The 12,021-nt window shown below is 43.2% G+C and overlaps 1 long non-coding RNA gene across 2 annotated transcripts in view; it reads right to left on the reverse strand.

The window, feature by feature from the left end:
* Window positions 1-4,543: 4,543 nt before the first annotated feature.
* Window positions 4,544-12,021, reverse strand: part of LOC132209236 (uncharacterized) — a 43,032-nt gene continuing 35,554 nt past the window's right edge. For both annotated transcript variants that reach the window (XR_009445328.1, XR_009445327.1), the window contains 2 exons: window positions 7,448-7,554; window positions 4,544-7,027 (listed from right to left, as the gene is read on the reverse strand). This is a non-coding gene — a long non-coding RNA (uncharacterized LOC132209236). The remainder of the gene's footprint in view (window positions 7,028-7,447; window positions 7,555-12,021) is intronic.

Consider the following 12,021-nt stretch of genomic DNA (forward strand, 5'->3'; position numbering starts at 1 on the left):
TGAAAGGTCTGTTTCGTGTTGTATCACTCTATGACTCTATAGATACAATTTTATTTAAATGCTAGTCTATCTTCTTTAGCATTGATCAAGGGTAGGTTATGGACAAAATAGAGCTTTGTAATTAGTCTGATCTCAGCTGTTTAAGGAGACTGGTGAAGTCTTTGTTGTCAGAAAAGTGGCCTAAAAAGGAAACAAATACAAGATTGGGTTGCCTCTTGAGGTTAACCACAGATCTATGTAAATGTCTGGCTCACATTCAGGAGGACTTTGCAATGTGTGACTTACTAGTGTTTTATACCACTACAACAATCGAATATGATGGATTTGCTTTACAAGAAAAATGGTGAAGGGCTATTTTGTTTCACTTTATAATTTACAACACACTATCAAGGTCATTCATGTATGACAATTGAATGAATCAAATTCCATTTTAGTTGAGGAATCGAGTGGTAATATCAGGTTTGGCCTTTGAAATGACAAGTGTAATGATCCCAGTTGATGGTGATACTGGACAATTCAGATTCCAGGGTGAGATAAATTTTCATTCTCTTTACTGTGGTATTCAATTACTGAAAATGCTCACAAGCGGATGCCTATGTATATTTATAACAGAAGAACACAGAAAATTATTAGATTAAAACCCACGTCTTGTCCTTCTCACTACACACGGTATAGGTGTACAATTCAAACTTAAAACTTGCGCAGCATTCCTCCAGTATAGAATCCAAGCTCACAAATAACATTATTATGTGAAGCCTGTTCAATATTGCTCTCCAGAGAGAGAAAAATGTTTTCATTTTCTATTAATGTCCTCTTATCATTATTTTAATTTTACTTGGATGGATTTCATTTTAACAGCATTGAAACCTTCATTTTTTTTAGTTTTATGAATCACAGAAACTCAGTAAGCAGGTACAGCAGGTATTAAGGCAGGGAAATGGAATTTTGGCATTTGTTGCTCAAGAAAGAGAGTATACAAATACAAAAGAAGGTTGCTGCAACTATGCAAGGCATTAGTGAGTCCACACCTGGAGCCCTGTGTACAGTTCTGGTCTCCTTACTTAAGGAGAGGTGTCATTGTATTGGAGGCAGTCCAGTGGAGGTTCACCAGGATGATTCCAGAGACGAGAATGCGTCTTAAGACAGACAGAGTAGTTTCGGCCTACATTCTCAGGTGTTCAGAACAATGAGAAGGGATCTAATTGAGGGATATAATATGTTCAAGCAGATTGATAAAGTTGACGTGGAAAGGATGGTTCCTCATGTGGGCAATAGAACAAGAGGTCATAGTTTTAGCATAGGGAAAGAAGGTTTAAAGGGATGATGAAAAATTTCTACACCGGAAGGGTCATGAATCTCAGGAATTCACTCCCTGAGAAGGCATTGGAGGGCTGTGACATGGAGCAAATTTGAAGAGGAGATAGAACGATTTTTGAGTTCATAATGGGTTCAAGAATTATGGAGAGCAGGTAGGAAACTAAAGTTGCAGCAGAGATAAGATCACCCACAATCATATCAAACAGCGGGGCTCGAGGAGCTGAACTGTCTTACTCCTCCTAGTACTTAAGTTCATTATCATTTTTGGTTTGGAGCTGTGAACTGTGAGCTGAGAGTGACCTTTGGACTGTGAGCAGCAGCTTATGTGAAAAAAGAAGAAACAATTTGATATTTGTTTATGAGGCTAGGTCTGGAGGTTAATTGCAGGTCAATTCTTCTTCCAAGAAAACTCTGTTGATGAGTCACGAGCAAAGAGAAACCAATATTGAACTGTCTTTAAATCAGAAGGATTGTCCCTGCAAAAGCTACAGGACAGACGTTTGATTGCCAACTGGTTGTCCTCCCATGATCAACTTATTCTAAGTTAAGAGGTCCTCTGTTACAAGTAATAATTAAATATCCCCCAAAGCCTACTGAAAGGTATTTGCATCGCTCAATGTTTTCAGAAACCAAGACAGAAGCTCAAAAATTACTGGAAATGCTCAGCGAGTCTGGCAGCATCTATGGACAGAAGTTAGAATTAACATTTCAGATCCTGTGACACTTAGAAATAAGGAATTCTGAGGAAAGGTAATACGACCCAAAATGTTAACTCTGTTTTCTCTCCATAGATGCTGCCAGATCTGCTGGTTTTTTACAGCAACTTCTGTTTTTGTTTCTGATTTACAGCATCTGTAGATTGTTCAGATTTTAACTTAACATACAATCTCATCTGACTGTGAGAATTTAGATGATGGACAAAAACAAAATTTCTGGAAAAGCTCAGCAGGTCTGAAAACATCTGTGAAGGCAAAAAAGAGGTACGATGTCAGATCTGGTGGCCCTTCCTCAGAGCTGATCAGAAGAAGGGTTGACAGATCTGAAATCTTACTTCTTTTTTTCCTTCACAGATGCTGCTGGACCTGCTGAGCTTTTCCAGCAGCTTTGTTTTTGTTCCTGATTTACAGCATCCACAGTTCTTTCCATTTTAAAGATCATGCAGTCTGGTTAAGTAAACTGGCCAGTTACACTTGATTTAGTTTTTTCCCTTTGATACATTCCTTAATTATATCTGTTTGTGTGTCTTTCTGTCTTTGCTAGAATTGGGGCTAGAATCAAAGAAGATGATGTTTAAGTCATAGGCGTTCGTCAGAATACCTTTTTGCTTAACTTTTTTTAAAAAAGATACTATATTGTTCATAAACTGTAAAATCTTTTGTTTTGGCTATAAACCTGGTGTCAGGTATTGTTATTCACAAAGTCTGGCACTGGCTTTTCAAAAAATCTGATTAGGAAACATTGGGATCAATTTTGAACGTCACTAAATACTTTATATCAATGAGTTGCAAATATAGACAGGGAAGCTGATTGAATACGGCTGTGACTTCAGGTCATAAAATCAGTCATAACATACTTATATTAAATAAATAAAGACATTCCATCACATTCTCTTACCAATCAAGTTCACTTTGATTGTGACATTAATTTCTCTCCGTATTTGTTCTTGATAAAGCAACCACATTGATATTGTCTCTAATTCAGATAAGTGGGCAAGGTAAGGGCACTGTGACAGTCAGCCAGTGTCACTCAGAACAGCGGATGAGGGCTCTGTGACAGGCAGTGTTACTGAGAGGAGGGAGTGAGAGGCCTGTGACAGTCAGTCAGTGATTCTGAGAGGAGGGGTTTAGGGCCGGGAGATAGTCAGAGTTACCAAGAGGAACAGTTGAGGGCCCTGTGACGGGCCGTGTTACTGAGAGGAGTGGGTGAGGGCCCTGCGACAGGCAGTCTTACTCAGAGGAACGGCTAAGGTCCCTGTGACGGGCAGTGTTACTGAGAGGAGCGGGTGACGGCCCTGTGATGGGCAGTGTTACTGAGAGGAGCGGCTGAGGGCCCTGTGACAGTCTGTCAGTGTTACTGAGGGCAACGGGTGAGCACCCTGTGACAGGCAGTCAGTGTTACTGAGAGGAGGGGGTGAGGGCCCTGTGCAGTCAGTCAATGTTACTGAGAGGAGCGGGTGAGGATCCTGTGACTGGCAGTGTTACTGAAAGGAGGGGGTGAGGGCACGGTGGCGGACTGTGTTAAAGAGAGGAGGGGGTGAGGGCCCTGTGACAGTCAGTCAGTGTAACGGAGAGGAGCAGGTGAGGGCCCTGTGGCAGACAGTATTACTGAGAGGAGTGGGTGAGGGCCCTGTGACGGACAGTGTTACTGAGGAAGGGGGTGAGCGCCCTGTGACAGTCAGTCAGTGTTACTGCGAGCAGCGGGTGAGGGGTCTGTGACAGGTAGTGTTAATGAGAGGAGGGGGGGGTGAGAGCCCTGTACTGTCAGTCAATGTTACTGAGAGGAGAGGGTGAGGGCCCTGTGACAGGCAGTCAATGTTACGGAGAGGAGTGGGTGAGGGCTCTGTGACAGGCAGTATTACTGAGATGCACGGGTGAGGGCCCTGTGACAGGCAGTGTTACTGAGAGGAGTGGGTGAGGGGTCTGTGACAGTTGTGTTACTTAGAGGAGTGGGTGAGGGCGCTGTGACGGGCAGTGTTACTGAGAGGAGCGGGTGAGGGCCCAGTGACAGTCAGGGGATGTTACTGAGAGGAGTGGGTGAGCGCCCTTTCCAATCAGTCAGTGTTACTGAGACGAGCGGGTGAGGGCCCTGTGACAGTCAGTCAGTGTAACAGAGGAGCGGGTGAGGGTCCTGTGACAGTCAGTGTTACTGAGAGGAGCGGGTAGGGGCATTGTAACAGGTAGTGCGACTGAGTGGAGCGGGTGAGAGCCCTGTGACAGTCAGTGTTACTGAGAGGAGCAGGTAAGGTCCCTGTCACGGGCAGTGTTACTGAGAGGAGCAGGTAAGGTCCCTGTGACGGGCAGTGTTACTGAAAGGAGCGGGTGAGGGCCCTGTGACAGGCAGTGTTACTGAGAGGAGCGGGTAAGGTCCCTGTGACGGGCAGTGTTACTGAGAGGAGCGGTAAGGTCCCTGTGATGGGCAGTGTTACTGAGAGGAGCAGGTAAGGTCCCTGTGACGGGCAGTGTTACTGAGAGGAGCGGGTAAGGTCCCTGTGACGGGCAGTGTTACTGAGAGGATCGCGTGAGGGTTCTGTGACAGGCAGTGTTACTGAGAGGAGCGCGTGAGGGCCCTGTAACTGGCAGTGTGACTGAGCGGAGCGGTGAGCGCTCTGTGACAGTCTGAGGGCACTGTGACGGAGTGTGTTACTGAGGGGAGGGGGTGAGGGCCCTGTGACAGTCAGTCAGTGCATAACTGAGAGGAGCAGGTGAGGGCCCTGTGGCAAGCAGTATTACTGAGAGGAGTGGGTGATGTCCCTGTGACGGGCAGTGTTACTGAGAGGAGGGGGCGAGGGCCCTGTGACGGGCAGTATTACTGAGAGGAGGGGGCGAGGGCCCTGTGACGGGCAGTATTACTGAGAGGAGGGGGTGAGGGCCCTGTGACGGGCAGACAGTGTTACTGAGAGCAGAGGGTTGGCCCAGTGACAGTCAGAGAATGTTATTGAGAGGAGTGGGTGAGATAAGGCTCTCCCTGAAAAGCAGGCATACCAGCAGAGACCTGAGAGTGAACACTGGTTTTTGTCCCCTACAATTAAGCAGGAGAATGAGTAAATTAAAAGCAAAGATCCGTGTTCTGTTGAGCTAAGGTATGCCTGGAATTAAGATCTGACCCATGATTGGTACATCCGACGCTACATGTCAAATGCTGAGTGCTCCTGCTGGTCTGCATGACCATGTGTACAGCAGGTGCCTCTTATTGGAGCAATTTGAGCAACAAGTTGGAGCATTAGAGAGCATTGATGAGTCTGACAGGTTTAGTGATAAAAACCACAAGAACTGCGGATGCTGTAAACAACGAACAAAAACAAAGTTGCTGGAAAAGCTCAGCAGGTGTGGCAACATATGTTGGAGGAAAAAACAGTTTACATTTCCAGTCCGGTGACCCTTCCTCAGAACTGATGGTGGCTGGGAAAACATCAGTTTCTATGCCGAAAATAGGGAGGAGGGTGGGGAGGGAGTAAACAATAGGATAGAGCCCAAAGAGAGAGAAAGACAGGTGGACAGATAAAGGAGTTGCTAACGATCAGGCTGGGAAGTTGTCAATGGGGACTGTTAGTCACTAACAACAGGGAGTGTGTAGTGGCAGGCTGCGTGGTAACAAAGCCTGGTGTGTGGGGTGGGGGCGCTGGGATATGGGAGAGTTTAGGCCCTAAAATTGCAGAACTCAATATTAAGTCTGGAGGGCTGTCAGGTCCCCAAGTAGAAAATGAGGTGTTGTTCTGTCTGCTTGTGCTGGGCTTCACTGGAACACTGTAGCAAGCCGGAGACAGAGATGTTGGCCAGGTTGGTTGATAGTATATGTTTCAGGGTGTTGTTTTGTGATTGAATGCAAGTTTTATGAGGAGAAACTGGTAGGCTAAGTGCGTTTTCCATGCAGCAGAGGAGGCTGAGGGGAAATCTGATCGACGTATTCAAAATTATGAGGAGGCATAGATTGATTGTGAGAACCAGTAGACGAGTTTAAGTCAGGGGGCATAGATTTCAGGTGAACTGTCAGCTATTTAGAGGGGATCTGAGGCAAGTGTTTTCACCAAAAGCGATACAAACATGTAATATGCTGCCTGACAAGGTGGAGAAGGCAGATACGCTTGCAATATTAAAGAAGCAACAGATGAGCATTTAAAGGGCCAGGGTATGGTAGGTAATGACTCAGTGCAGGTAAATGGGATCAGTAGTTTGATGTTTGTTAGTTGGCATTGATGTTGATCAAGTGAGCCTGTTTCTATACTGCATGACTTTATGAAGCAGGGGAGGAGATATCAAAGGTCCTGGCAAAGATTTTTCAAGTCATTTCTGGCCACAGCTAAGGTGCCAGAGGACCGCTCATACTTTTATATAAAAGAAGAAAGGACAGATCCAGAAGTTACAAGCCAGTCTAACCTTGGTGGTAGGGAAGTTATCAGAAAGAATTTTAAGGGACAAAATGTCGCTGCACTTGGAGAAACATGGAATGTTCGGGGATAGTCAGCATGGCTTTGTTGAGGTAATGCCATGGTTTGCAAATTTTATCTAATTTTTATTGAGGAGATATCAGAAGTGTTGAAGAGGGAAATTCATCTGATGTGGTCTATATGTTTTTGATAAGGTCAGTGATAGCAGACTGGTCAACAAAACAAGAGCTCATGGGATCTAAGGCTCAGTGGAGTGTTGGATCCAACATTGCCTGAAAGGCCAGAAGCAGAGGGCATGAACTCTTGCTTTTGGACACCAAGGTCCCTTTGTTTCTCAGTGCTCTCTAGGGATCTACTAGTCATTGTGAACATCTTTCACTTACCAGAGCTCCCAAAATGCATCACTACACATTTGCACTCTATCAATTGAGATTACCAGATCAAATTGTTATCCATTCAGATGCCACAAAGCTGTCAGATCAGAAAGTAACTGGATTCATGAATGATTCTCCATTTCCCCAAAGTCATTTCATCTTCCCTGTCTCAGGCAAAGGCAGCATTTTGGTATGGCTGATATACATCTAGTGGCACGCAGAAAAGTGTCCTCTGAAAATGAGACACATCAATACATCACCAAAATATGGTAGGACAGTAAACACATGCTTTTTGCTTTTGAATATGGTAATTAAGAACACATTGCAGAACGTAAAGTCATGTAACGTTTTGTGAAAATGAAAAAAAAATATTTCAAGATGCTGATCTATAAATTTTCTAATAATTTGAAGTTACCACAATCACTAGGTGAGTGGAAACATTTTCAATTGTTCCCACAACATACAATTCTAAGTAACTGTCACAGAATCTTCTGTCATGCGCTGTAACATGTTTCTTTAAATAACATACGAGTCCCTGCATTATTTCTCACTCTCCAGTTTAGCATTACTTTATTTCTAATCTCTTACTGCTCTATAAAGCCAAGTGTTCTGCAGAAAAGTGGTTGTTCCTGCAATAGATTAAGTGGCTGACCTGTTTAAACATGAAGGTGTCAGCGCGACTCCTCTGGCCCTTCTATGGGCTGAATCCAAAGCAGTTATGATTGTCTCCTCCTTATCCATTAGTTCATGTCTGAGTGCCTGCACGTGAAATTCCATTAAGAAATTATCACCATTTGAAAGCAACACTGTACATTTCCATTTAATAAATCCAATCAATCAGCACTGTCAAAAAAAAAGAACACTGATAATTGTATTAGGTTCCAATGAAGTAGTCAATCACTTAAGTTTCTAATATTGAAAGTATATTTAATGCAGAAAGACTAATTACCACCGCAACCTTAAGCATCAGTCAAGCAATGCTGACACAACATGTTAATGCCCATTAGAAGGCCTCTATTTATCAGATATCAGAAGTGTTGAAGAGGGAAATTCATCTGATGTGGTCTATATGTTTTTCATATTATGTTCTTCATATTAAATGTGCTAATCTGTGGATGGGGACAAAGGATGAAGATGGGCATATTTACAGAAAAACACCGTGACTGACAAATCACATCACTGGTTGGAAATGAGAATTGAGAGGAAGATACAAAGATGCTTCAAGAGGATTTGGAGTGACTAAGAGAGAGGGCAAAAAAAATTGTTTGATTCACTTTTTTTTTGAGCAGCTCATGCTGGGTTCATCCTCACCTTCACCAGCTCTCACCTGTGGCTCCAAATAGTTACTAGCATCTGACAGAAGCCACATAATTGTAAAAAAAATTTCAATAGTAAGGTCAAATGCAGAGAAGGTAAACACTGCATCTCTTACAATTGGTGACTTTATGATTGGTCTATTCTAGCAGGCAAAGGCTGATTCTCCAATACTGGACAGATGAGACCAATCTCAAGGCCAATGGTCACGAGTACAGAACCATGTTGTGGAACATCTGGTTACCGGGACAATTCACTCTAGATCTCCCAAACATACTGAAGAACTTGCAGCTTCTAATGTTGCTGTTCCAGTTTCAGAAAAACAGAGCTTGATTTTTGTTTTTTCATGAGGTAAGACCCCTAACAAACAAAAAAAAATTCTGAAGAGACACAGTTTGTTTCTTGTGATTCAGGCCAGGATTTGTTCACACAACAATGATGGGAAAGTTAGAGGAAAAGTTTCCATATAATGGAATAGGGAATGCTTTTACTGCAAGTGACTATTCAAGCAAAATCTAGTGCTTCACCTAAAAGGGAACTGGGTGAAATATTTACAAGAAAAGAAAATTAAAACAAAGGAAACAAGTAGGGAATTTGGATGAAAAGTCCCCCTTCCTCCATTAGGAGGGTAGCACCAGCACATGCAAGACTAAACTAATCATCCTCAGGGCAAATTTTGTTTTAAATCAATTAGAGAAGGAATATAAATGTGGTTCCATTGTTTATAAAGGGTACGAAGGAAATGCCAAACAATTAAAAGCCTGCTTGTCTTATGTTAGTGGTGGGAAAATTTTAAAATCGATCTGAGAGATCAAATAAACTAACTGAGAAAGGCATGGACTAGTCATGGGTAGTCAGCACGGCTTTGTCAAGGTAAGGTCATTACTTACAAATTTAGTTGAATTCTTTAAGAAAGTGGCAAGGAGGATCGATGAGGGTTGCGCAATGAATTTGTCGACATGGATTTTAGCAAAGCAAATGATAACGTCCCACCTGAGAAGTGCAAAAAAGTGAAAGCTCATGGGTCATGGGATACGGAGTAATGTGTTGACTAATCGGCTTCGTGGCAGGAAACAAGGGTAATTGTTCATGGCTGTGCTTATGAACGGAAAGCAATTTCCATTGGTGTTTCACAGGGCTTGATTTTGGGGCCCCTTTAATTTATTTTATAGATGAACGATTCAGACTTGAACATGGGGGGCACAATTGGTAAATTGGCAGACAACTGAAAAATTGGATGTAAGGTGGATAGGACAGAGGATAGCTCCAAGTTCCAAAATGATATTAGATGGGTTGGCGGAGAAGGCAGGAAAGCGACAGATGGAGCACAACTCTGACAAGTGTGATGCATTGCTTTTCATGAGGACATAAAGGGAATACACAATAAATAGGAACATACTGAGAGGGGTAGATGAAGTGGGGGATCTAAGCATGGAAGTGAACAGGTTCCTAAAAGTAGCACTACAGGTCAGTAATGTTCTGACGAAGGCACAGGGAATGCTTTGCCTCATTGGGAAAAGTGTAGATTACCAAAGTAAGGACATCATGATAAAACTGTACAGGATACTGATGATGCCACAACTGGAGTAGTGTGTGCAGTTGTGTTCATCACAATCCAGGAAGTATATAATAACTCTGGAGACAGTGCAGAAAAGATTTACTCAAATATTGCCAAAGCTGGAGAATTGTAAATATAAGGCTGTTTTCCTTGGAACAGAAAAGTCTGAGGGATGACATGATTGAGGTATACAAAACAGTGAAGGGCAGCGATAGGGTAGAGTTAGTGTAGACAGGAGGAAGCTGCTTCCCTTGGCAGAGAATTCAAAAATCAGCAGTTACAGAGTCAAGCTAAGTGGCAGAAGGGTTAGAGGGGATGTGGGAAAATCCGTTTTATGCAGAGGGTGATGGGTGTCAGGAATTTGCTGCCTGAATTGGTGTTGGACTAAGAGATTCTAAACTCTTTTAAGAAGTACCTGGATCTGCACTTTAAGTGCTGCAGGTCCATGTACGTTTGTAACAATTTGGGATGAAAAAAGGCATCAGATGTCTATGGGTCAGCATGGACAAAGATGGCTGAATGGCTCCCTTCTGGTTTATATCATTTGTATGGCTCTCTGTTGGTCCTGCGCAAGGCCAGCATACATTGGTCACACATTATCACTGTTGCAAAGGCACTGAACTAACTTCATGGACCGCAAGTGTTCATCTGGGATAGATACCCTGCACAAGGCTGATAGATAGGAATGGCCAGGATTCTGGCCCAGCATTTGATCTGATTTATTTGATTTATTGTAGTCACACGTACCCAATACAGGTGAACTACCCTTGTTTTTCTAGTGGGAACTGCTGTCAGATGAGTTATTGCAGTGCATTTTGTAGATGGTACACAATGCCCCCATTGTCTATCAGCAGTAGACAAACATCAATGTTGAGGTGATGGAAATGGTGCCAATCAAGCATGGATGGCATCAAGCTTCTTGAGTGTTACTGGAGCTGCGGCATCCAGGCAATCATATTCCATCACACTCCCAACTTTGCCTTGTCAGAGATGGACAAGCTTTGGGGAGAAAGGAGAGGAGATACTAACCACATGATTCCCAGACGTGCTCTTGTAGCCACAGTATTGATATGGCTTATCTCATGCAGGTTCAAGTCAGTAGTAACACCCATGAAGTTGATAACAGAATTTCAGTGTTGAAACTCAACAAAGGAAGATGGTGAGATTCTCTCTTGTTAGAGATGATCATTGCCTGGCACCTCTGTGGTGCAAACATTATTTGGCACTCATCAGTCCAAGCCCGAGTATTATCGACATCTTGCTGTTGATGCTAAACACTGTGCAATTATTAGTAAACATCCCCAAGATTCATCCTTGAGTTGACCATTTTGCCATCCTTCCACTGTGTCCTTCCACTGTGAAGCAGTGAATAAATATAACTTAGAGACATAAATAGAACTGTCAATGTATGTCACTTCTAGCAGGTGCAAATGAGCCCCGTTAAAAGTTCAACTGTTTATCTTAAACTGGTCATGACTGAACAGCCCCTGCTAATAGCAGGTGTTTCACTTTGGACTTCTGCAAGTGAAGGCTTGTTTGTTTGTCAGGACAGATGTGATAGAGGCCAAGAATCAGGGAAGATGGAAGGGAGACCTTACAAGAAACAATATGTGTGGAAGTGTGGTTGAGGTAGCTTTGGGAATTTGGAGAATGTAGTGAATATTCATGAAATTGCATGAAATTCTTCAGGGGAAGGATGAACAGCCAAGGTCCAAGTGGGAGCAAAATAGAAAATGAAAACAGCAAGGAACAGGAACTCAGGTCATGCTTGTGGACTGAATGAGGGTGTACCGCAGGATAATCACCTAATCAATGTATCATTTCCCCTTTGCAGAGAAAACACTGGAAAAATTGAATATACCTGTATGTTTGAACAGATGAAGTACGGGTAAATCGCTGTTTCACTTTACAAGTGTATTTGGGACCTTGCTTGGTGACTGAGGAGTGGACTACAGAGGGAATGGTCACTTTGGAATGCTGAAAGGGGATACTGGTGAAGATGCTGGAAGATAATCTGCTGAACGCAGAGGTTGATGGAGGGACAAGCTGAGAATAAGGAGAATTTATGATTCTGGGATAGGTGGAATGGATGAGGGCCGAATTTTGTGAAATGGATCAAAGTGAAAGTTCTGCGAACCATGTTGGGGTCCTTGGTTGTGGAAAAGAGAAAGCATCTCACACATGCCGGTGCGGTGTGCTCTGCTCATTACAAACAAGCAGTTTTCAGTCGGCCAATCATTATCACATATGACCTATATGTCTGGCATAAGACTGGCTGCAAATTTCATAGACAATGTTGGTCAATGCAATGAGAATTATTTTTGGACTGACAACAGCATACTGCTAGGGGAAAA

This window comes from Stegostoma tigrinum, unplaced genomic scaffold (assembly GCF_030684315.1).
Source record: "Stegostoma tigrinum isolate sSteTig4 unplaced genomic scaffold, sSteTig4.hap1 scaffold_73, whole genome shotgun sequence".
NCBI classification, from domain to species: Eukaryota; Metazoa; Chordata; class Chondrichthyes; order Orectolobiformes; family Stegostomatidae; genus Stegostoma; species Stegostoma tigrinum.